The 27,302-nt window shown below is 42.3% G+C and overlaps 1 protein-coding gene across 2 annotated transcripts in view; it reads right to left on the bottom strand.

The window, feature by feature from the left end:
- The window catches only part of ADAMTS17 (ADAM metallopeptidase with thrombospondin type 1 motif 17), a 404,698-nt gene that overhangs the window by 35,208 nt on the left and 342,188 nt on the right, over positions 1-27,302 (bottom strand). The window lies entirely within an intron of this gene.

The following is a 27,302-nucleotide window of genomic DNA, read 5'->3' as shown; positions in this document are numbered from 1 at the left end:
TTTTGGGTGGACTTGCTGGATCATATGGTAATTCTGTGTTTAAGTTTTTAAGGAATCACTGTACTGTTTCCCACAGTGGATGTGCCATCTGACATTTCAATCAACAGTGTAGAGGGTTCCAATTTCCCCATATCCTCTCCAACACTGATTTGCTGTGTGTATATATATATATATATATATGTCTGGCTTATATATATAAGCTAGCTACATGGGTACAAAGTGGTCCTCATTGTGGTTTGATTGACATTTCCCTAATGATTAGTGATAATGAGCATTTTTTCAAGTACTTACTAGCCATGTGTGTATCTCCTTTGGAGAAATGAGTGAACATTTTCTTTGCCTATTTCTTAATTGGGTACCATTTGTTGTTTAGTTATAGGAGTTCTTTAGATATTCTGGATATTACTTCTTTATTAAATATATGACTTGCAAATATTTTCTCCCATGCTTTGGGTTGCCTTTTCACTTTGTTGATGATGTTCCTTGATGCTCAGTTTTCAAATTTGATGATGTCCAATTCGTCTATTTTCCCTTCCGTTGCCTATGCTTTTTGTCATATCTAAGAAATCATTACCAATGTATGAAGTTTTTTTCCTATATTTTATTCTAAGAGTTTTAGCTTTAACTCTTATATTTAGGTCTTTGATCCATTTTGAGTTTATTTTTGTATATAGTATAAGGTAAAGATTGCTGGGAGAAATATCAGTAACCTCAGACATGCAGATGCCACCACTCTTATAGCAGAAAGCGAAGAGGAACTGAAGAGACTCTTGATGAAGGTGAAAGAGGAAAGTAAAAAAGCTGGCTTAAAACTCAGCATTCAAAAAATGACAATTGTGGCATCTGGTCCCATCACTTCATGGGAAATAGATGGGGAAACAATGGGAACAGTGACAGACTTTATTTTCTTGTGCTCCAAAATTACTGCAGATGCTGATTGCAACCATGAAATTAAGATGCTTACTCCCTGGAAGAAAACTATGACAAACCTAGATGTCGTATTAAAAAGAAGAAATGTTACTTTGCTGACAAAGGTGCTTATAGTCAAAGCTATGGTTTTTCCAGTAGTCATGGTATGGATGTGAGAGTTGGACCATAAAGAAGGCTGAGCACCGAAGAACTGATGCTTTTGAACTGTAGTGTTGGAGAAGACTCGAGATTCCCTTGGAATGCAAGGGGATCAAACCAGTCAATCCTAAAGGAAAACAGTCCTGAATATTCATTGGAAGGACTGATGCTGAAGCTGAAGTTCCAATACTTTGGACACCTGATGGGAAGAACTGACTCACTGGAAAAGACCCTGATGCTGGGAAAGATTGAAGATGGGAGGAGAAGGGGTTGACAGAGGATGAGATGGTTGGATGGCATCACCGACTCAATGGACATGAGTTTGAGTGAACTCTGGGAGTTGGTGATGGACAGGGAGGCCTGGCATGCTGCCCTCCATGGGGTCACAAAGAGTCAGACACAACTGAGCGACTGAACATAAGGTAAAGGTACAACTTCATTCTTTCATATTTTGATATCCATTCTTCCCAATACCATTTATTGAACTTTATTATGGTTTTGATTTTTGAACTCCTTGATGACTGATGATGTTGAACATCTTTTCGTGTGCTTATTGGCCATATGCATATCTTCTTCTGAGAATGTCTACTCAGATAATTTACCCATTTTTAAATTGGTTTATTTTTCTTATTATTGAGTTGGAAGAGTCATGGATGTGTGTTGTTTCAGTCACTCAGTCGTGTCCAACTCTTCTGAAACCCCCATGGACTGTAGGCCACCAGTCTCCTCTGTCCATGGGATTTTCTAGGCAAGAACACTGGTGTGGATTATCATTTCCTACTCTAGCAGATCTTCCCAAACCAGGGATCGAACTCATTTTTCTTGGGTTTCCTGCATTGGCAGGCAGATTCTTTACCACTGTGCCATATGGGAAGCCCAAAGAGTCCTTGATATATTCTAGTTAAAATGAAGTGAATTGAAGTGAAAGTTGCTCAGTTGTGTCTGACTCTTTGCGACCCCATGGACTATACAGTTCATGAAATTCTCCTGGCCGGAATACTGGAGTGAGTAGCCTCCCCCTTCTCCAGGGGAATCTTCCCAACCCAGGGATTGAACCCAGGTCTCCTGCATTGAAGGCAAATTCTTTACCAGCTGAGCCACAAGGAAGCCCAATAATACTGGAGTGGGTAGCCTATCCCTTCTCTGGTGGATCTTTCTGACCCAGGAATCGAACTGGGATCTCCTGCATTGCAGGTGGATACTTTACCAACTGAGCTATCAGGAAAGTTAAAATGATCTTTTCAGATATATGATTTGTGAAAATGCTTTTTCCCTCATTGGGTTTTTCTTTACAGCTTTGAAGAACAAAGTTTTAAATTTTTATAATGTCCTAGTTTATTTTTTCTTCATTACTTGTGTTTTTACTTTCATATCTAAGAAACCATCACCTAATCTAGAGTCAGGAGGATTTATGCCTAATGTTTCCTTGTTTTATAGCTTCAGCACTTACATTTAGTTGATTGATGCATTTTGAGTTCATTGTTGTCTATGGTATGATCTAGGGATCCAACTTGTTTTTTGATGTGGACATTCAGAGTCTCAGTACCATTTATAGAAAAGACTATTCTTTTTCCATTGGATTGTTCTGGTATCCCATGTTGAAAATTAACTGATAGTAAATGAGAGAATGTTTATTTCTAGATACTCATTTATATTAATTGTTCTATATGTCTGTCTTTATGCAAGTACCGTACTGTCTTGATTACTCTAGCTTTGTAATAATTTTTGAAACTGAGAGGCATAAGTCCTCTAACTTTGTTTTTATTTTTAAAAATTGTATTGACTATTCAGAACCCTTTGCAATTTCACATAAATTTTAGGGTCAGCTTGTTCATTTGTGCAATAAGGACAGTTGGAATTTTGATAGGGATTATGCTTTGTTAGTAGATCAATTTGTGTAGTATAGTCCTCTTAACAATATCAGGCTTTCTACTGGAATGTATTTAGATATTCATTAACTTCTTTCAATAATGTTTTGTCATTTTCAGTGTTTAAGTCTTGTACTTCTTTTGTTAAATTCATTCCTAAGTATTCTATTGTTTTTGATGCTACTGGAAATGGAACTGTTTTCTCCATTTCCTTTTCAGACTATTCATTGCAAGGGTATAGGAAGAGAATTGATTTTTGTCTGTCAATCTTACATTCTATAACCTTGCTTAACTTGTTTGTTAAAAATAACAAGCCCAAAATGGCTTGTATCATTTGCCATGTCCACCACCATGACAGCAAACCAAGACTTAACTGCAGTTTCAATCCCTTCCAGAAATATGACCTTTAACAGTCAATCTGATATTTCCTGATCAACACTAGTGAGGTAATTGTGCATGATAAAGCCCTTCCCTTCCCCCAAAAGAAGATGGCCTGGACTAGAGTAGTCTTTGTGTGTGTTAGTCACTCAGTCGTGTCCGATTCTTTACGACCCCATGGACTGTAGACTTCCAGGCTCCTCTGTCCATAGACTTCTCCAGGCAAGAATACTGGAGTGGGTTGCCATTCCCTTCTTCAGGTAATCTTCCTGACCCAGGGATCGAACCCATGTCTCCTGCGTTGCAGGCGGATTCTTAACCATCTGAGCCGCCAGGCAAGCAAACTCTACTTGTTAATACTTTCTTGCCCCACCCTCTTCCTGCCAGTAAATACATTCCATTTGAGTATGACCCCTTGGAGCACTCTTCTAGTTGCTAGCTGGGATGCTGCCCGGTTCAAGAATTGTTAAATAAAGTCAACTAGATCTTTGAATTAACTGAGCTGAATTTTGTTTTTCAGCACATACATACATAGAAGATCATGTCATCTGCAAATATATGTAGTTTTACTTCTCTAATCTAGATGCTTTTTTTTTTTTTTGACTAATTTCCCTGGCTAGAACCACCAGTACAATGTTGAATACAAGTGGTGAAAACAGACATTCTTGTCTTATTCCTCTCTTAAGGGAAAAGCATTTAGTCTTTCGCTATTAAGTGTGATGATATCTGTGGGTTTTTTGTAGGTGCCCTTCATGAGGTTGAGAAAATTCTATTCTATTCATAGTTTGTTGAATGTTTTGATCATGAAAGAATATTTAATTTTGTCAAATACTTTGTGTGTGTTTGTGTTAATTGAGACAATAATGTGGTTTGTCTTTTATTCTACTGATGTGGTATATTACATTATTTGATTTTCAGATAAGTTTCCACTTGATCATGGTATGTAATCCTTTTTATATTGCTGGATTCAATTTACTCATATGTTGCTGAGGATTTTTGTGTCTATATTCATAAGTGATATTGGCATGTAGTTTCTTTTCTTGTGATATCTTTGTCTGGTTTTGTCATCAGGGTAATACTGGTCTCATAGAATGAATTGCAAAGTGCTTCCTTTTCTACTTTTAGGAAGAGGCTACTAAAAATTGATATTAATTCTTCCTTAGATGTTTGGTAAAATTCACCAGTAAAACCATCTGATCCTGGGCTGTTTTCTGTGGGAAGTTTTTGATTTACTTGTTATGTGTGTGCTCAGGTTATCTATTTTTTCTTGAGTCAGTTACAGTAGTATTTCTAGGAATTTTGCCTGTTTCATCTAACTAATACAATTTCTCATTACACCAGAACGTTTTAGGTTTTCAGTATAGTAACGCAAAATGTCCAGATAATAACGGGAAGATGTAGAGGCTGCTTGAGGGTCACACACACTAAGGGCACTGCCTTGTTTAGGAAGAGGCTGGTGATTCTAAATACTTTGGACTTTACTGAAATGCTTATAGTTAAGGTACATGGGTCACATTTAAGAGTGGCTATCAAAAGAACAGAAATATAATCCACAGCTTCCCAAAAATAGGGAGAAAAAAGAAAAATTGTTAGTTCTGAATATCTTATAATTTCCAATATCATTTCCTCCAAACTCATGAACTATATATTTTTTAATTTCTAAAAATATAGAAAAAAGTAGGTCACTATCTTTTTACTGCTTATTTCCAATGTAATTTTCTATGGCCAGAAAGAAGAGTGTGTTTTATTATCTTGGTTACCATAAATGCAGCCTTATCAAACAGTGGGAATGGGGTGAACTAGCCATGATATAATGCAGAAACAATAGGTTATCATACGGAAGAAATTAGTTCATTGTCTCAACTCAGACTATACAGGAAAAGGCATTCTGGATGGGTTCAGTTCAGTTCAATTTAGTCGCTCAGTCGTGTCCCACTCTTTGCGACCCCATGGAGTGCAGCACGCCAGGCCTCCCTGTCCATCACCAACTCCCGGAGTTTACTCAAACTCATATCCATCGAGTCGGTGATGCCAACCAACCATCTCATCCTCTGGATGGGTTAAAGCCTTCTTATATGCACAAAAAAGCCAAACCTTAAAAGTTTTGAAAGAATACATAGGAAAATATATTTGCAGTTAAAAGGTCAGGAAGGAATTGTAAAACAAAAGAAGGACAATTCCTAAATTAAAAATTAACCAATTTAACTAAATTAAAGATGAAAGCTTCTACTGAAAGACCTCATAGGTGAAGAGAGATGCCTCAAATAAGGGAAAATATAATCCAAGGTGTATGAGGAAGCTCATAATCAATTGGTAAAAGATAAGTAGCCCAACAGGATAATGGGCAAAGAACAGGAGGATAAATCACGGAAAAAATATAAATATCCTCTTAACATATGAAAACACTCAACCTCACTACAGCACAGGGGAATTAAAAAAAAATCAAACAACGAGGCACCATTTCCTCCCCACCAGATGGCAACACTACGAAGTCTGCTGCTATTGCTAAGTCGCTTCAGTCATGTCCAGCAAGAACACTGGAGTGGGTTGCCATTTCCTTCTGCAATGCATGAAAGTGAAAAGTGAAAATGAAGTCGCTCAGCCATGTCCGACTCCTAGCGACCCCATGGACGGCAGCCCACCAGGCTTCTCCGTCCATGGGATTTTCCAGGCAAGAGTACTGGAGTGGGGTGCCATCACCTTCTCTGACAAAGTCTGACTAAACTGAATTTGTTCACCACTGGAGCAATGGGAGCCCTTGTGGCGCTGGTGACAGGGTAATGCTAGGCAAGTCTTGGGAGGAAAGCTCGAGGTGTGCAGACCTATGACTGTGTAGTCAGCCTTGTGGGGACACAACTTGCGCATGTGTCCAAGGAAACTGGACAAGGATGTTCACAGCATAGGTGTTTATTAGCTAATCTCAGACTTTCCTATGCATCTGAACATTTTTCATAAGAAAAATGCTTGCACAACCCAGAACCAGGTCAGAAGTACTAACTGACCTTGACTGCTGAGAGTGGCGGCATCTGTGGTCAACTGAGAATGAACGTGGTGTCTGTCCTGGGAGCTGCCAGGCTCCAGTCTACTGTTGCCATGTGGGTCAAGTATTGCCACATCTTTCCTTTTAAAAAATAATGTTGAAAGCTCCCAGTCTTATTGCAATCTCTTGATTTTTAAAGTATTGGAAATGAACTCTAAAACCTTAAGACGCCTGTGCAGGCCAAGCCATGTCTGCTGTGGAATTCAGTTCTGCCTCTGGTCTGGGACTGCCCACTTTAATTTTCCAAGGAGGCAGCTCTGGTGGTTCTGAACCTAAACCAGAGAGGCTGGATGTGCGTCCTCCTGTGGCTCTGGCCTGAGAGGCTACTCTGCACCTCTGTCTTGCCACATGGGTCCTCCCGCAATGCTCTGTCCCCACATTCCTATTACACACACACTCTAATTTGTCTTTTGGTTGGCTCAATATGTGTGTCCCAAGAATTCTGTCCTGAGAAGATGAGGGAAACAAGACTCCCCCAGATTTATGATGTGATGCAGTTTTCCCAAGACACCAGTCTGAGCGGTACCATTCTGAAACCAACACCAAAGTCCTGAATCCAGGGGGCTGCAGAGATAGCCAGAGGCCTGATGAACGCCAGCAGGAACCCCTGCCCAGCTGGCCCAGTGGCCCAGCCCCACCAAATTATTCAATGTGAAAACATGCAAGCAGACCTCCCCGACATTCCAGCCCTGCCGTTGCCTCACATTGGCTAGGAAAATGCTCAGGATTTCACAAGACTCTCTGAAAATGTTTCTGGGGGAGTTCTCCAGAGCTGGAGTGAGCCATAGCCCTGTGTCTTCTGGAAGGGGCACAGAAGGGAAAAGCGGTTGTGTGCAGAGGGACAGGGGCAGGGCTCCAACATGACCAGTCTGCAAATCTGGCTAACGCTGGCTCCGAGCTCGCCCTGCAAGGGTTCTGGCCCCGGGCTTTATGAGCGAGGGAATGTACAGCACCGCCCGCGTCCCCACCCATGACTCCCTTTAATTGCAAGCCTCCCATTTGCTCCCTGAGCCTCTCCTGCCAAAGGCGCTTCCCGACTCCCCCAGAGCAGACAGGAGCTGGCCAGAGCCCTGGACAACAGCCTCCACGGTGACTCTTTGTTGGTCTATTTTGAATTGCTGGTACCGCCTAATGTGCTGCTGGGTTAGAAGCTGTGGCTCTGCTGGAACGGTTTGGAAAGGGTGGTGTCTGCATTGAGCCTGGGAAGAGATTCCCTGGGGAAGACAGACATCCAGGCCAGAACTGTGTGGAGACGGCTGGCGATGGGGTGCCCCAGTCCTGCTTGGTGGCTGGCATCCTGCAACGTCTTCCTTCCCGCACTGAATAAAATGATGCAGGGTCTTCGGTAAGCATCACTCGTCAGGCCAATCCTTAGTGCAGATGGCAGCTTCGACACTTTTGACCCTGGCAACTGCCCTGTCTGATTTGTACTGGTTCCTCCTTGACTTCTCAGATGCCCAGAGCTCCTGCCGCTTGCCTTCTACTTCTCTGAAGCCTCCTCCTCCCCTGTTTTCCAAGGAGTCCCGGTCCTACCCTTGTTCAGCCTTGGGCTCCTTTGTTCCCATGGCTCTCCTTCCTTCCCTTCCCTTCCCTTCCCTTTCTTTTCTTTTCCCAGAGCTAACTCATGATATGATTCCCGTATGTATCGTGATGCATAGGCCTCCCTGCTCTCCACTTTGGAAACTCCAGGACTTCATGACTGGCAGCCTGAAGGACAGCAGGGGTCCTACACCTCTGGTTCTGGGCGGGCAAGGTCACAAACCATTCCTCCTTGCCCCACTGCCAAGACTCTTTTCAAGAGACCAGCCATGCAGGGTTAGAGGGCAGCTGCTAAGTGCTACCAAGCCAAGCTCCATGAGGGATCTCAGATCTGCTTCCCTTCTCCACTTCCATGGCCACCTTGCCTGGGGTATTGTAACAGTCTCCTAACTTGCCTTCCCACCATGGGATCTCTTTTCTCTTCCAAGTAATCTACGCACCGCTGCCATGGCATTAGTTATGTGACTTTCTCACTCTAAAACCTTCAATGGCTCCCTAGGGCCTACTATCTTTCACATTCTGAAGTCACACTCAAGGCCCAGCCCGATAACTTAGTCATTCTTTCAGCCCAGGCTCCTCCATCATTCCACTAGGGATTGAAGATGTTTTCATGAGTATAAACAGGCAAACAAAAATAAGACACTGCTCTAAAACAAATGAAACTTAGGTCAGATCAAGGTAGCAGGACTAGCCTTACCTGCTGGCTTCAGTTGGCCCCATGTGCTCCTCCCTGTGTTTGACATTCCCTGACCTGGAGACGTGGGCACTGACCCCTCTGCCTGCACAGCCTCCTCACTTGCTCAGCTGGCCAGTTTCAAGAGTCTGCCCCTCCAGGAGCTCTTCCAGAAGTCCTGCATGTGCCTTCTTCTGCCTCTGGTTCCCAGTCTGAAGGATACTCTTTCCCCCAAGAATATCCTCACCTTTTTACAGCTGGGAACCTCCTAGGAGGCAAGAGGCTTGGTTCTAGTTTGGGCTCGCTGGCTAAGTCTTTGATGACTTTGGCTGCTGAACTTCCCACACTTTGCTTTACCATGTGAAGTGGGGTGATGGGGTGAATGGCTCCTATTCATTTCTCACGTGGACATGCCAGCGATTGATCACACATGTCAACCTGTTATCATCTCATGCTCCCCTTCCGGATGGACCCGGATCTTAGCGGGCTCCTCACTGAATAGTCCAGGATCTGTATTTCCCATCCCATACACTTGCTTCAGCACATCGCTCACAGACCTGCCTACCTTCTCCTCAAGGGTGGATCTCAGTAAGGCAGCGTGTTCTGAGAACACCCTAAACCTTGGCTCCAGCACTCTGGAGAGACACTGTGTATTAATGCTGCTGGCTAATAAAACCACCAGCAGTTTCCTATAAAAAGTTACAGTGGGATAAATCTACAATAAAATATTCATGCCCTTTATTTCACTTCACAGAAAGATTCAAACATCCCAACCAAATGGAGTCACAGCAGATGTTGGGCAGATGTTCTCAGGCAAGGGAATGAGAGACAATGATTAGTCTCAATTAAGTTCTCAATAAATTATGTAACAGATTCCTTTAGCCACTCAGCCCTGAGTGGTTTGCTGGGCCAAAGTCAGTGAACCTGGTCCAAAACTATTTAGAAACTTTGGATTGCTTTGGACAATTCATGTTCTGAGTAGGCTGTAGAGAATCTTGGCATAAAAGGAAATAATGAGTACCATAACCACTTTCAATTGAAAATAATAATTTGTTAATAATTTTAATAGCTAATGAGCTACAGAAACTGTGTTCCTGAGCCCTCCAAGTAGAAAGGAAAGAGGTTCATTTTATTTCTGGCATTATTAAGTCTATGGTATGAAATCCCCCTGTGAACTTCTGAGATTTTTATTCAGCAAGTACTGTGTCAGAATGATCTATTTTCACTAGAATATTGCTCCTTCTCTTTGATTTGTAAATGCAGGTTCCTAAGTGTCTGTCCTGCAAAGGTGGCTCTATCTAATTGAGCTTTAAGGATTTCCCACCAACAGGCACACGAGACTGGCCACACCCTACTCTGCCATCAAGAACCAGAGAAAAGAGACTTCTACTACAAGTTTTGTTGGACTGAGTTCCGTGACATCTTCTCCCTCCTCCAAGTGTTGCATGTTGTAAATTTTAACTTTTAGGCGAACAAAAGAAAATTTTATTTAGAAAATTGTAGAGAATGTCCCAGTCCTTGGCAAAATGTTTGGGGTCACTCAGAGTCCAGACTCTCTTCCCTCTGGCTCTCAAAGGCCTGGTCACATTTTGCTGTAGATGATTCTTGTCTCTGGCTCTTCTGAGAGAAAGCTTCTAGCGCAGAGCCTTGTGCTTATTAAGGATGTAACAAATGTTTTTTGAATTTAATCAAATTCCATGATTGTCAATAAAGAAAACTGAGAAGTGATCAGGAGCTTCCTAACATGATCTTTGTGTTCGTCCCCAGCGTATCTCTTGTCTACACTTTCAGTCATATTAGGAATCTCCTCTAGAGTCATATTTTTTGTTTACTTAGCAGAAATGACAAATACAATTCATGTACATTGTACAAAATCTGAAAGGTACATAAAAACATAAAGCAAGAGAACGAAGAACACACACGGACCCAGTCTTTTCCTAAACATAGTTTCTTTAAAGATACCATATTATAAACAACTCTCTTAATATTGCGCCTATTTTTCTCTTGATAGGAGAAACAATTTGTATGCGATCAAAAATATTGTCTCAAGAGTGATTTTTAATGCTTGCATAATGCTCCATCGTATAGGTAGAGCCATTTTACTTAGGTGGTACATACTTGGACATCTGGGTAGTTGCCAATTTTGTCCATAATTTGGATGATTTCTAGAAGGCAAAAGTTGAAGTCCTGGATCCAAGGTGATGAGTGATGCCTTCAGAAGACTGGCAGGGACTGCGTGGATCTGTGCATGATGGGGAGCTCATTACACTATGGCCAGGATGTCTGTCCCACCAGCCTGTGAAGCACCAGAGTAACAGTGCTTGTCCTCTAGATGATGACACAAAGTATACAAAGGCACCGGGGCAAATCCTTCCAGGTATCTGAAAATCCTTCCAGATACTCTGAAATCCTGCCAGGTATTCCTTTAGTTTTCCCTTTTAACTAATGTACATAGCCTTTCAGTTGCTCTTCATGAGGCAGCAATGTCTGGGCCTCTCACCCTTGACTGCCGTCTCCTGCTGTGGACATAGCCATCCCAGCCAACTCGCGCCCTAGCGTGTGGCCTTAAACACACTCTTCAGTTATAACCTGAGCCGCTTCAAGTCAATAAGCAATAAATACATACTAGCTGGGCCCCTCTGTAACCAGATGTTATGTGCTCTAGTCTCTGCTCGGTTCCTACTAAGAGGAGGAAAGGGAGGCTTGTGCAAAGTGACCGGCTCGGGCCTACCCAGCCAGTAAGAGATGAGCTGGCTCCACCCAGGTCCACTGGGATGCAGTACAGCTACTGCTTCCTGCTACCTCAGCACGTCCACACAGATGTTGGCTGGGCAGCTGACCCCTGCCCGAGTCACGAGCTCTGCTATCTTGATGCCCCCACACAGATCTCAGCTGGGCAGCTGACCCCTGCCCGAGTCACGAGCTCTGCTACCCTGATGCGCCCACACAGATCTCAGCTGGGCAGCTGACCCCTGCCCGAGTCACAAGCTCTGCTACCCTGATGCGTCCACACAGATCTCGGCTGGGCAGCTGACCCCTGCCCGAGTCACGAGCTCTGCTACCCTGATGCGTCCACACAGATCTCGGCTAGGCATCATACCCATGTGCTAGTCACGAGCTCTGCTACCTTGACATGTCCACACAGATCTCGGCTGGGCATCTGACCCCTGCCCTATTCACGAGCTCTGCTACCTCAACACGTCCACATTGATCTTGGCTGGGCATCTGACCCGTGTGCTAGTCACGAGCTCTGCTACCCTGATGCGTCCACACTTATCTCAGCTGCACATCTGACCCTGCCCCAGTCACGAAATCTGCTACCCTGACACGTCCACACTGATCTTGGCTGGGCCTCTGACCCGTGAGCTAGTCACGAGCTCTGCTACCATCTCAACACGTCCACACCGATCCTGGCTGGGCATCTGACCCATCCCCTCGTCACGAGCTCCCCGACAGGGATCAGGGCTAAGGCCGCCCTGTGTCCCTAAGTTTTCTAACCCAGAGGAAGCTCTGAAAGGTGGAGAGGAGATGCTTCATCAAACGTTATCCTCATCTGGTGCTCAGTTAAGGCTGTTAAACGAGTGAACAAAGGAACAGCTTTAAATGCCCAGGCTGAGTTTAATGTCAGTGGACATCCCCAGGTCTCTGCACTTTTAAGTTACTTCCCTTTGAGCCAAATGTGGGTTTTGTATCCTGTAAATTTTAATTTTCAGGTAGAGGGGACCTTTGTTCTTAAATTTTTTTTCATTAATTTCGAACCCTATTGATGTGTGATCAGAGGCTACTATCTGTACTATTTCCAGGAACCTATTGATGTTCTCTTTGTGGCTTTGAGAAAAAGGTGTGTTCTCTATTATCAAGGAATAGTGCTTGGTATATATGATTTATATTATTGATTATGTTATTTAGATCTTTCATATCCTTTCTTGTTTTTTATTTACTTGGCACTTGGTCTGTCTTATATTAACAGTCACCTATACACAATAACGGTGTAGTCCCAGAAAAGCATCTATGTCTGCTTTATTGACTATGCCAAAGCCTTTGACTGTGTGGATCACAATAAACTGGAAAATTCTGAAAGACATGGGAATACCAGACTACCTGACTTGCCTCTTGAGAAACCTGTATGCAGGTCAGGAAGCCACAGTTAGAACTGGACATGGAACAACAGACTGGTTCCAAATAGGAAAAGGAGTACGTCAAGGCTGTATATTGTCACCCTGATTATTTAACTTATATGCAGAGTACATCATGAGAAACGCTGGGCTGGAAGAAGCACAAGCTGGAACCAAGATTGCCGGGAGAAATATCAATAACCTGAGATATGCAGATGACACCACCCTTATGGCAGAAAGTGAAGAGGAACTCAAAAGCCTCTTGATGAAAGTGAAAGAGGAGAGTGAAAAAGTTGGCTTAAAGCTCAACATTCAGAAAATGAAGATCATGGCATCTGGTCCCATCACTTCATGGGAAATAGATGGGGAAACAGTGGAAACAGTGTCAGACTTTATCTTTTTTGGCTCCAAAATCACTACAGATGGTGACTGCAGCCATGAAATTAAAAGACGCTTACTCCTTGGAAGGAAAGTTATGACCAGCCTAGATAGCATATTGAAAAGCAAAGACATTACTTTGCCAACAAAGGTCCATTTAGTCAAGGCTATGGTTTTTCCAGTGGTCATGTATGGATGTGAGAGTTGGACTGTGAAGAAGGCTGAGCGCCGAAGAATTGATGCTTTTGAACTGTGGTGTTGGAGAAGACTCTTGAGAGTCCCTTGGACTGCAAGGAGATCCAACCAGTCCATTCTGAAGGAGATCAGCCCTAGGTGTTCTTTGGAAGGAATGATGCTAAAGCTGAAACTCCAGTACTTTGGCCACCTCATGCAAAGATTTGACTCATTGGAAAAGACTCTGATGCTGGGAGGGATTGGGGGCAGGAGGAAAAGGGGACGATGGAGGATGAGATGGCTGGATGTCATCACTGACTCGATGGACGTGAATTTGAGTGAACTCCGGGAGATGGTGATGGACGGGGAGGCCTGGCATGCTGCGATTCATGGGGTCGCAAAGAGTCGGACACGACTGAGCGACTGAACTGAACTGAACTGATGCACAATAAATTTCTATCTATATTTCTTTGCATTTCCTGTGGTTTAGGCTTTACATAGGTAATTGCTCTGTTATTTGGGACATAAATATTCATTACTGTTATATCTTCATTGTTAAATATGCCTGTCTCCATCTTTATTTTAGTTTTACCTCTACAATTAAACATTTTAAAATGTTCACCTTCAACCCATTTATCAAAGTGTCCCCAGTCACCTCTCAGTTAAATGAAGAGCATCCTATCATAGTGGAGTTGGCAAACTATGGCCTGAGGGCCTAATCCCTTCTGACATTTGTTTTTTAAATAAAGTTTTACTGGGAAATAGCCCTACCTATTTATCTATTGTCCATGGCTGTTTTGGCGCTACCATGATAGAGCTGAATAATAATGACAGAGATCATATGGCTTAGAGAGCTAAAAATATTTCATATCTTTAGTTAACAGAAAAAAAAATTGCTGAGTCTTGGTCTGGTAGAGTCCTTAAGAAGGGCTCATGGGTACAGTAGCCTAAGCTTCTGCCCGAAGGCCAGTTTTGCTAGCTATAAAATCTTCAGTGCACATTCTTCTTCCCTGTCTGCTGTCCTTAGAATCACTGAGAACCGGGAGTCTGTGTTCCATTCCCCAGAACCACAAGGAGTGGGTGAAGCACGAAAGTGAGGGGGAAATAGACTGGGTGCTGGGTTCTGAGAGGAGCCCTACCACTGAACAGCCACAAGTTTCTGTGGAGCCTCCTGATCACACGGCACCTCCCACCACAGGGCCCGGCCCAGCGGAGCCACATGACGAGACTCTGACAAACTCCGCAGGCAGCGCTGCAGACATACACCAGGGGCCTCCCTGGACAGAGGAGACCTGGGTCTAGCAGCAGCTCCATGGGGACAGGCCATCAGTCCACCTGTTTTCCTGCTTCATCCATAGTGATACCATGGAGACTTGCTAAGTGTTCTGCTGCCCTGACCCACCACCCCATTAACACTGTCTGACAGGCACTGTGTGTTCTCATTAAACCCTCCCTCATTTAGGGCATACACGCAAGCCTTCTTTTCTAAAATGCACACAAACCATCTGTCTAAATCATTGATTTGTCCTCCAGCTGTGCCAGGGGTTGACAAGAGGCTGAAGCTACATTCCTTGGACTTGCCCATTTATGCACTTGGGAAATTGAAATCCACCCTCAGACTTTTGGCTCTTCTCTCATCAGCCACGATTTCAGAGAACCAATCGGCAGAGTCTTGGAGGTAACATCTGTAGAGTTCTGTAGCATCTTGGATTGAATTTCCTCCTGGAATGGGGTTTTTGGATACTTCTGAAAAATCGTGATGATGACAGTGGTTATAAAAATGATAAATTTATCACTTACTGTGTGCCAAGAACTGTCCTAAGCAATTTATTTCTATTAACTCATATAATTCTCATGACAGCCTTATGAGATGGGTGCTATCTATGTCCCCTGATTATGGAGGCAAGTAGCCTGGTTGAGGTCCCCAGCAGCAACTGTGAAGCTGGGACAGGAATCCAGCAGCTGAGTCCTCATTCTTGAACTTGGACACACAGTTTTCTGGGGCTCGGGCTCCACCGTCTCTGTACTGCTCCTGGCTACCATGCTCTGGTCCTTTCTTTTATCTGTCCCAGTTTTCATTCCATTCTTTTTGTTGAAAAGCTGCAGGATTTTGGCCTTATTCAGGCTTATCTTCCAGTTTTTACTTTGAAGGTTAATTTAATAAAAAACAAAAAGCTATCTTTGTAGACACTTTATAAACAGGGATCAGCTTGCAGGCCTCTGCCTGTCTGGCTTGAGCTATCTGCTGAGGTTTCAAAGTGTTTTCTACCTGCGCTTGTCACTTGCCTCTTTCTCTTGTCTTTTTAGGCCTTTATATCCAGCTCATCCAGGGCTGCCATGTAGCCCCTGGCTCTGCATCTGTCCCCCTCCCCCTTTGTCTTATTCGGTCTGTCCATGATTATGTAAATAGAATCTTCCAGAATTTCCCCTACCTGCTGAGCTGTGTTGACCTTCTTTAGCTATGGAGTCAGAACTAACTCTGCTCTGACCTTTATTTATTCTCTTTTTTAAAAGCAGAGGGGTCTTTGCTGAACCTTGCTCAGAGTTCCCTGTCCTGACTGTGGCAAACTGCAGAATGATAGTCAGTCATTGCTGCCCAGGTTTTGGTCACCGTCCTCCAATGACTCCTCCTTCCTGGTTTGTAAGGATTAAAGTCAGAGTGATGACTTTCACAGCATCCTTTGTCTTCTGAGAGCAGAGAAAGTTGGGAGTGGTTTGTCTCTAAACTTGGGTGACCAGCTGCCTGATCCCCCCTCTCCAGTCATGGAGTTTCTGCTGTACAAGGCCTGGAGCCTCCAAGAGGGTTCCACCTGCATTTGACTTGGGTAGGGTCTCTGGCCCCAGCTTCCCTCTGGACCTTCTCGTCCTCCAGCCCTCAGAAGATAAGATAACTATCTTTCCTTCCCAGATTAGCCACATACTTGTTCTACTGGATGATTTTTGTGTCTACTGTCAAGTTCAAGTCACAGAACCAAGCTCACCAGTCTTGGTTGTTTTCATCATATTTCTTGAGTTAAAATTTCAAGTAACCTTTGTTACTGTATGCCAGTGGCTCATTGTGTGGTACCTGCACCTCATTATTGGAAGCTTTTTTTGAAATGCAGAATCTCAGAACCCTCCCTAGATCCACTGAATCAGAAACTTTAGTGGTGGGCCAGGCATTCTGCAGATCAGTAAGACCCCAGGGGTTCCCGTGCATGTGCTCTGAGGATCATCCCCTGAGGTTCAAGCCTGTCTAGCTCTTGGAGAATGGCTGGCCCTGAGGTCACCCTCTGTCCTCCCTGACAACTCACTGGGCAGATGCAGCTGAAAGTTTTCCCTTCCTGCTCTCAAGACTTAGTGTCAAGCTCACTCCAAGTGGCCAGGGAGTGTTGGCTCCCCAGTAAACGGATTAGGAGTCATGAAAGGGAAACATGCCCAAGCCATGCTTGGTGTGGGCCAGAGCACATTCATTAACTCTGCAGTGCTAATTTCTGCTCTCAGGGCCATAAGGAATTCCTCGTGGAAATTATATACTTATATTTCACCAGGCTCCTTCCTTCAGCAGTATTTAAATCCAAACACAGGTTAGCAGGCAGAGGTGCTGGCAGGAGCGAGCATTTCACATCCATCCACATCAAGCAGAAACTCATCACTCACTCCCACCACCCACCTCTCCAGCCCACTTTGCACTGAGCCATGGAGGGGGACAGATCTGGAAGCTTCCAGTCATGCACCAAGTCATAGTCCAACCTTGGGGTCTGAAAGATGCTGAAACCCCTTCCATAACTGCTTCTCCTTCCAAAGTCCTACCCTTGTCCTACTGATAGAATTATCTGAAGTCTACAAATACAGAGCTCAGAGACATTCATAAAGTTAGAAATGAACCACTCAACGTAGTTCTGCTGTTTTAATTTATCCTAAAATACATGTAAATTATGTAAACTTGTTCTGACAAGAAGGGGAATGTTAGCATATACTAGGACCTTCCCTCAAATCTTCATTACCTGCAAAATACCACTGTAGGTTATTTAAATGGTATAGTTACACACTGTACTGTGTCTGTGTGTGTGCACGTGTGTGTGGTGTCTTCAAAATGGTGGACAACATGTAAATGCTGGCCTCCAACAACTGGCTGATGTTTACCACTAATAGAGTTTTGTAGCTGAGCAGTGGTGATGGTTTTGGCTAGCGTTCACCAAGGGCTTACTAGGGACGGAGGAACTTATAGGCATTACTTCACCTAATTGTCTCTAGACTTATATGAGAAAGGTTCTAATTTCCCAGTTTATAGATGCTGAGATCAGGTAACCTGCCCTCGAATTTGCCTGTATCTAGTGGTGGCTCTGGTATCTGAACCCGTGCCTGCCTTGACCACGTCCATGACCTCAGTAACCCCCACGTAAGGCCATCCGGGATAATATGGAGAGAGCTTGTCATTCTTTTTCCGATTAGCTACTGAGCCTTATAAGTTGAGTGCCTTGGTTCTTCCACATAATAAGGATATAATGCTCTTTTTTTCCTACCTTTAAAACAAATCCATTTAAATAAAGGCCACAGTAAGGCATGATGGGTGAAGGAAAGATTTAAGAGGTTTCTGCAGGACCTGATGCTAGTAGAACAGAATGAGAAGGGCTACTGGGAAGGTTCAAGGTTGAGTCAAAGTCAGAGTCAGGTCAAGGTCAAGTCAAGGTTAAGTGGGTCAGGACACCTCGTGGATAAATCCACAATGACTGTTCTGCGGGAAGGTGAAGGATTTAACCGCAGGGTCCCAAACCAGCCTCTGACTTCCACTCTTCTGTCATTGGAGCATCTGCCCCCCACCTGCACTAGTGTGTAAACACTCACGGTCCTAGAATAAAACCTTGTTTTCAACACAACGCTGCTGACCATGAAGGTGAACAATTCTGGACGACTGAGGTGCTTTCCCTCCACCAGTGCTAAACAATCCATTCATCCATTCAAATGACTCACCGGCCCTCCTAAACCCTGGGTGCTGTTGGGCACAAGGGAGAGAGGAGCACAGCCAAGTTTCCAGTGCCCACCTGACACATGGCAGGTGCTCTACAAATGTTTGTTGAATGAATGGGACATTGACAAGGTCCTTGCCCTTGTGAGAAGAAAGAGAAGGGGAACAATAAACAAAGGGCTGACATAGGTATACCACCTGTTCATGGCACCCAGGCTAGGTGAGGTCATTGTTCAGCCCCAGTGGGCACACTGGAGGTGTCACAGCTATGGGTTTGAACCCTCAATGCGCAGGTTTAGCTTCTTACCCAGAAAGACCATGAACCTGGGCCACAGACGGCCTCTTACCTGTCCAGTGCCTTTAACTTGTGCCACTACTCCCTCCAGTCTGAGGGTCCCTCCCAGTCTCTCTGAGCCCAATATCACCTGACTGGGGACCAACAGGGAACCATCAGGCATACACAGGACAGCACACCTACAAGCACCTCACCTGCACCCCAACACTGTACACACACAGAGCCTTCCTGGGAAGCCACCTTCACATCTGAACCCCTCATCTTAGATAGCAAAATTCCTGAATTTTAGTTTCTTATCTAGCAAGGGTCCAGATAACCATAAGAACAAGTCAGAAAATTAAGCAGCTATAGCATTTAGCATAACTACTCTAGTGTTTAATTTTAAAATCATAAGTTTCGTAGTGTAGTTTAAAGTCAGGAAGGTTGATTCCTCCAGCTCCATTCTTCTTTCTCAAGACTGCTTTGGTTATTCGAGGTCTTTTGTATTTCCATACAAATTGTGAAATTATTTGTTCTAGTTCTATGAAAAATACCATTGGTAGTCTGATAGGGATTGCACTGAATCTACAGATTGCTTTGGGTAGTATACTCATTTTTACTATATTGATTCTTCCAATTCAAGAGCCATGGTACATTAATCTATCTGTGTCATCTTTGATTTCTTTCATCAGTGTTTTATAGTTTTCTGTATACAGGTCTTTTGTTTCCTTAGGTAAATTCATTCCTAAGTATTTTACTCTTTTCTTTGCAATGGTGAATGGGATTGCTTCCTTAATTTCTCTTTCTGATTTTTCATTGTTAGTATATAGGAATGCAAGGGATTTCTGTGTATTAATTTTATATCCTGTGACATTACTATATTTATTGATTCAGTTCAGTTCAGTTTAGTCGCTCAGCCTGTCTGACACTTTGTGACCCCATGGACTGCAGCACGCCAGGCCTCCCTGTCTATCACCAACTCCCAGAGTTTACTCAAACTCATGTCCCTTGAATTTGTGATGCCATCCAACCATCTCATCCTCTGTCGTCCCCTCCTTCTCCCATCTTCAATCTTTCCCAGCATCAAGGTCTTTTCAAATGAGTCAGCTCTTTGCATTAGGTGGCCAAAATACTGGAGTTTTAGCTTCAACATCAGTCCTTCCAATGAACACTCAGGACTGATCTCCTTCAGGGTGGACTGGTTGGATTTCCTTGCAGTCCAAGGGACTCTCAAGAGTCTTCTCCAACACCACAGTTCAAAAGCATCAATTCTGGGGAGGAGCTAAGATGGCAGAGGAGTAGGACGGGGAGAACATGTTCTCCCCCACAAATTCATCAAAAGAACATTTAAACGCTGAGTAAATTCCACAAAACAACTTCTGAATGCCGGCAGAGGACATTCACCAGAAAAGCAACCCAAGTCTTCGAAAGGAGGTAGGAAAAAATATAAAAGACAAAAAAAGAGACAAAAGAGGGAGGGACGGAGTTCCGTCCCGGGAGGCAGTCTTAAAAAGAGAGAAGTTTCCAAACACCAGGAAACCTTCTCACTGCTGAATCTGTGCCAAGCCTTGGAAGCACAGAGGGCAACATAACAGGGAGGAAAAATAAATAAACAATTAAAACCCGCAGATTACGAGCCCTACGGTAACTCCCCCAGCGGAGAAGCAGCGCAGACGCCTGCACACGCCACTAGCAAGCGGGGGCTGGGCAGGGAGGCGCGGCGCGGGCTGCATTGCTTAGAGTAAGGATCTGGCCTGAATACCCCAAGCGCTATATGAGCGAAATAATTTGGGCTAGCAAACCAGACTGTGGGATATCTACCACGAGAAAAGCCAGCCCTAACCTAAGACACTGCCAGGCCCGTGCACGGAACAAAGGACTGAACAGAGATAGCCGGCTGCAGACCTTCCCCCTCTGATGACAGGCAGCCAGAGCCAGAAGGGGGCAATCGCAGCCCCAGAGAGACATTATCTATAAAACTGTAAGCAGGCTTCTTTGCTAACTAAAACTTCTTGGGGGTCTGGACGGTCAACATCCGCCTGAGAAGGTGCGCCGGTTGTACACCTAGATAACCGAGCGGGGGGGAGGCGATAAGTCGCAGCAATCGCGCTCGCCAAACACCTCATCACCTGAGCTGCTTGGACCTGGGAAGGGCACAAAACGCAGGCCCAACCGAGTCTGCACCTCTGAGGACTACCCGAGTGCCTGAACCTGAGCGGCTTGCACCTGGGAGGTGCATGCAGCCCAGGCCTGGCCTTGGATGGTTCCCAGCAGAGCAACCTAGAGCCTGAGCAGTGTGGGCAGGGAGGCTACATGCCCCATGAGGGGGGGCAGACCCAGTGTGGCTGAGGCACTGCGAGCACGCGCCAGTGTTATTTGTTTGCAGAGTCCTTCCCTCCCCACAGCGTGACTGAACAAGTGAGCCTAAAAAAAAAAAAAAAAAAAGTGTCTTCCACCGTCCCCTTTGTGTCAGGGCAGAAACCAGACACTGAAGAGACCAGCAAACAGAAGAAGCCATAACAGAGGGAACCACCTTGGAAGCTACAGGCAATAGATTAAAACCCTGTGGTTAGTACTGACTACATAGGAAGGGGCCTATAGATCTTGAGAAATATAAGTTGGACCAAGGAACTAGCCAAAAATGAACTGAACCCACAATACCCACAACAAAACTAGAGAAAGTCCTAGATATATTTTTACTATTTTTACGATCATTCTTTCTTTTTAAATTTTTTAAAGAATTTTAAGTCCTCTATTATTCCTTTCATTTTCACTTTTATAACCTACTATTACTTAGCAAAAAAAAAAAAAAAAAAAAAAAAGACCCTATTTTTTTTAAAAGAAAACTTCATATATATATTTTTTATAATTTTTTGACTTTTTTTTTTCTTCTTTTCTTTAACATTGCAGTTTTGAAATTCCAAACTCTACTCTAGATTTTTAATTTTAGCTTTTTGGTATTTGTTATCAATTTTGTACCTACATATTTTTTAAATGATTTTTGTGACTTTTTTTTTTCTCTCTTTCTTTCTCTTCTTTTATATAACATTGTATATCTGAAATCCCAAACTCTACTCTAGATTTTTAATTTATGCTTTTTGGTATTTGTTATCAATTTTGTACCTATCCTTTCTTTATAATTTTTGTGACTTTGTTTGTTTTTGTTTTTTGTTTTTTTCTCTCTCTCTTTTTTTCTTCTTCTTCTTTAACATTGTATTTTTGAAATTCCAAACTCTACTCTAGATTTTTAACTTTTGCTTTTTGGTATTTGTTATCAATTTTGTACCTATATTTTCTTTATAATTTTTGCGACTTTGTTTTTGTTTGTTTGTTTTTTTTTTTCTCTCTTTCTTTTCCTTCTTCTTTTCTTTAACATTGTATTTTTGAAATTCCAAACTCTACTCTTGATTTTTAATTTCTGCTTTTATGTATTTGTTACCAATTTTGTACCTTTAAGAACCCAATCTTCAGTACTCATTTTTCACTAGGGAGCACGATTACTGGCTTGACTGCTCTCTCTCCCTCTGGACTCTCCTTTTTCTCCACCAGGTCGCCTGTGTCTCCTCCCTAACCCCTCTCTACTCTACCCAACTCTGTGAATTTCTGTGTGTTCCAGATGGTGGAGAACACTTAGGGAACTGATTACTGGCTGGATCTGTCTCCCTCATTTTCATTCCCCCTTTTATCCTCCTGGCCACCTCTGTCTCCTTCCTCCTTTTTCTCTTCTCTGTATAACTCCGTGAACATCTCTGAGCAGTCCAGTTGTGGAGTGCACATAAGGAAGTGATTACTGGCTAGCCCACTCTCTCCTCTGTTGATTCCACCTCATCTCATTCGGGTCACCTCTAACTCCCTCCTCCCTCTTCTCTTCTCCATGTAACGCTGTGAACCTCTCTGGGTGACCCTCACGGTGGAGAAACTTTTCATCTTTAATGTAGATGTTTTATCAATGGTGCTGTATAGAAGGAGAAGTTTTGAAAAGACTGTAAAAATAGGACCGATAACTGGAAGCAGGAGGCTTAAGTCCAAACCCTGACTCCAGGGAACTCCTGACTCCAGGGAACATTAATAGACAGGAGCTCATCAAACGCCTCCATACCTACACTGAAACCAAGCACCACACAAGGGCCAACAGTTCCAGGGAAAGACATACCAAGCAAATTCTCCAGCAACACAGGAACACAGCCCTGAGCTCCAAGATACAGGCTGCCCAAAGTCACCCCAAAACCACAGACATCTCATAACTCATTACTGGACACTTCATTGCACTCCAGAGAGAAGAAATCCAGCTCCACCCACCAGAACACCGACACAAGCTTCCCTAACCAGGAAACCTTGACAAGCCACCTGTACAAACCCACACACAGCGAGGAAACGCCACAATAAAGAGAACTCCACAAACTGCCAGAATACAGAAAGGACACCCCAAACTCAGCAATTTAAACAAGATGAAGAGACAGAGGAATACCCAGCAGATAAAGGAACAGGATAAATGCCCACCAAACCAAACAAAAGAGGAAGAGATAGGGAATCTACCTGATAAAGAATTCCAAATAATGATAGTGAAATTGATCCAAAATCTTGAAATCAAAATGGAATCACAGATAAATAGCCTGGAGACAAGGATTGAGAAGATGCAAGAAAGGTTTAACAAGGACCTAGAAGAAATAAAAAAGAGTCAATATATAATGAATAATGCAATAAATGAAATTAAAAACACTCTGGAGGCAACAAATAGAATAACAGGCAGAAGATAGGATTAGTGAACTAGAAGATAGAATGGTAGAAATAAATGAATCAGAGAGGAAAAAAAGAAAAACGAATTAAAAGAAATGAGGACAATCTCTTAAACACTACAACATTCGAATCATAGGGGTCCCAGAAGAAGGAGACAAAAAGAAAGACCATGAGAAAATACTTGAGGAGATAATAGTTGAAAACTTCCCTAAATGGGGAAGGAAATAATCACTCAAGTCCAAGAAACCCAGAGAGTCCCAAACAGGATAAACCCAAGGTGAAACACCCCAAGACACATATTAATCAAGTTAACAAAGATCAAACACAAAGAACAAATATTAAAAGCAGCAAGGGAAAAACAACAAATAACACACAAGGGAATTCCCATAAGGATAACAGCTGATCTTTCAATAGAAACTCTTCAAGCCAGGAGGGAATGGCAAGACATACTTAAAGTGATGAAAGAAAATAACCTACAGCCCAGATTATTGTACCCAGCAAGGATCTCATTCAAATATGAAGGAGAAATCAAAAGCTTTTCAGACAAGCAAAAGCTGAGAGAATTCAGCACCACCAAACCAGCTCTCTAACAAATACTAAAGGATATTCTCTAGACAGGAAACACAAAAACTATGTATAAATTCGAACCCAAAACAATAAAGTAAATGGCAACAGGATCATACTTTTCAGTAATTACCTTAAATGTAAATGGGTTGAATGCCCCAACCAAAAGACAAAGACTGGCTGAATGGATACAAAAACAAGACCCCTATATATGTTGTCTACAAGAGACCCACCTCAAAACAGGGGACACATACAGACTGAAAGTGAAGGGCTGGAAAAAGATTTTCCATGCAAATAGGGACCAAAAGAAAGCAGGGGTAGCAATACTCATATCAGATAAAATAGACTTTAAAACAAAGGCTGTGAAAAGAGACAAAGACGGTCACTACATAATGATCAAAGGATCAATCCAAGAAGAAGATATAACAATTATAAATATATATGCACCCAACATGGGAGCAATGCAATATGTAAGACAAATGCTAACAAGTATGAAAGGAGAAATTAACAATAACACAATAATAGTGGGAGACTTTAATACCCCACTCACACCTATGGATAGATCAACTAAACAGAAAATTAACAAGGAAACACAAACTTTAAATGATACAATAGACCAGTTAGACCTAATTGATATCTATAGGACATTTCATCCCAAAAATGAATTCCACCTTTTTCTCAAGCGCACATGGAACCTTCCCCAGGATAGATCACATCCTGGGTCATAAATCTAGCCTTGGTAAATTCAAAAAAATAGAAACCATTCCAAGCATCTTCTCTGACCACAATGCAGTAAGATTAGATCTCAATTACAGAAGAAAAACTATTAAAAATTCCAACATATGGAGGCTGGACAACACGCTGCTGAATAACCAACAAATCACAGAAGAAATCAAAAAATAAATCAAAATTTGCATAGAAACGAATGAAAATCAAAACACAATAACCCAAAACCTGTGGGACACTGTAAAAGCAGTCCTAAGGGGAAAGTTCATAGCAATACAGGCATACCTCAAGAAACAAGAAAAAAGTCAAATAAATAACCTAACTCTACACCTAAAGCAACTAGAAAAGGAAGAAATGAAGAACCCCAGGGTTAGTAGAAGGAAAGAAATCTAAAAATTAGGGCAGAAATAAATGCAAAAGAAACGAAACCATAGCAAAAATCAACAAAGCCAAAAGCTGGTTATTTGAAAGGATAAATAAAATTGACAAGCCATTAGCCAGACTCATCAAGAAACAAAGGGAGAAAAATCAAATCAATAAAATTAGAAATGAAAATAGAGAGATCACAACAGAAAACAAAGAAATACAAAGGATCATAAGAGACTACTATTAACAATTATATGCCAATAAAATGGACAACGTGGAAGAAATGGACAAATTCTTAGAAAAGTACAACTTTCCAAAACTGGACCAGGAAGAGATAGAAAATCTTAACAGACGCCTCACAAGCACGGAAATTGAAACTGTAATAAAAAAATCTTCCAGCAAATAAAAGCCCAGGTCCAGACGGCTTCACAGCTGAATTCTACCAAAAATTCAGAGAAGAGCTAACACCTATCCTACTCAAACTCTTCCAGAAAATTGCAGAGGAAGGTAAACTTCCAAACTCATTCTATGAGGCCACCATCACCCTAATACCAAAACCAAACAAAGATCCCACAAAAAAGAAAACTACAGGCCAATATTACTGATGAACATAGATGCAAAAATCCTTAACAAAATTCTAGCAATCAGAATCCAACAACACATTAAAAAGATCATACACCATGACCAAGTGGGCTTTATCCCAGGGATGCAAGGATTCTTCAATATCCGCAAATCAATGTAATACACCACATTAACAAATTGAAAAATAAAAACCATATGATTATCTCAATAGATGCAGAGAAAGCCTTTGACAAAATTCAACATCCATTTATGATAGAAACTCTCCAGAAAGCAAGAATAGAAGGAACATACCTCAACATAATAAAAGCTATATATGACAAACCCACAGCACACATTATCCTCAATGGGGAAAAATTGAAAGCATTTCCTCTAAAGTCAGGAACAAGACAAGGGTGCCCACTTTCACCATTACTATTCAACATAGTTTTGGAAGTTTTGGCCACAGCAATCAGAGAAGAAAAAGAAATAAAAGGAATCCAAATTGGAAAAGAAGAAGTAAAATTCTCACTGTTTGCAGATGACATGATCCTCTACTTAGAAAACCCTAAAGACTCCACCAGAAAATTACTAGAACTAATCAATGATTATAGTAAAGTTGCAGGATATAAAATCAACACACAGAAATCCTTTGCATTCCTATACACTAATAATGAGAAAGCAGAAAGAGAAATTAAGGAAACAATTCCATTCACCATTGCAACGGAAAGAATAAAATACTTAGGAATATATCTACCTAAAGAAACTAAAGACCTATATATAGAAAACTATAAAACACTGGTGAAAGAAATCAAAGAGGACACTAATAGATGGAGAAATATACCATGTTCATGGATTGGAAGAATCAGTATAGTGAAAATGAGTATACTACCCAAAGCAATTTATAGATTCAATGCAATCCCTATCAAGCTACCAATGGTATTCTTCACAGAGCTAGAACAAATAATTTCACAATTTGTATGGAAATACAAAAAACCTCAAATAGCCAAAGCTATCTTGAGAAAGAAGAATGGAACTGGAGGAATCAACCTACCTGACTTCAGGCTCTACTACAAAGCCACAGTCATCAAGACAGTATGGTACTGGCACAAAGACAGAAATATAGATCAATGGAACAAAATAGAAAGCCCAGAGATAAATCCACACGCATATGGACACCTTATCTTTGACAAAGGGGGCAAGAATATATAATGGATTAAAGACAATCTCTTTAACAAATGGTGCTGGGAAAACTGGTCAACCAGTTGTAAAAGAATGAAACTAGAGCACTTTCTAACACCATACACAAAAATAAACTCAAAATGGATTAAAGATCTAAACATAAGACCAGAAACTATATAACTCCTAGAGGAGAACATAGGCAAAACACTCTCTGACATACATCACAGCAGGATCCTCTATGACCCACCTCCCAGAATATTGGAAATAAAAGAAAAAATAAACAAATGGGACCTAATTAAACTTAAAAACTTCTGCACAACAAAGGAAACTATTAGCAAGGTGAAAAGACAGCCTTCAGAATGGGAGAAAATAATAGCAAATGAAGCAACTGACAAACAACTAATCTCAAAAATATACAAGCAACTCCTACAGCTCAACTCCAGAAAAATAAATGACCCAGTCAAAAAATGGCCCAAAGAACTAAACACACATTTCTCCAAAGAAGACATACAGATGGCTAACAAACACATGAAAAGATGCTCAACATCACTCATTATCAGAGAAATGCAAATCAAAACCACTATGAGGTACCATTTCACGCCAGTCAGAATGGCTGCGATCCACAAGTCTACAAGCAATAAATGCTGGAGAGGGTGTGGAGAAAAGGGAACCCTCTTACACTGTTGGTGGGAATGCAAACTAGTACAGCCACTA

Source organism: Bos indicus, chromosome 21 (assembly GCF_029378745.1).
Source record: "Bos indicus isolate NIAB-ARS_2022 breed Sahiwal x Tharparkar chromosome 21, NIAB-ARS_B.indTharparkar_mat_pri_1.0, whole genome shotgun sequence".
Classification (NCBI taxonomy): domain Eukaryota; kingdom Metazoa; phylum Chordata; class Mammalia; order Artiodactyla; family Bovidae; genus Bos; species Bos indicus.
This window is presented reverse-complemented; position numbering and strand designations above follow the sequence as displayed.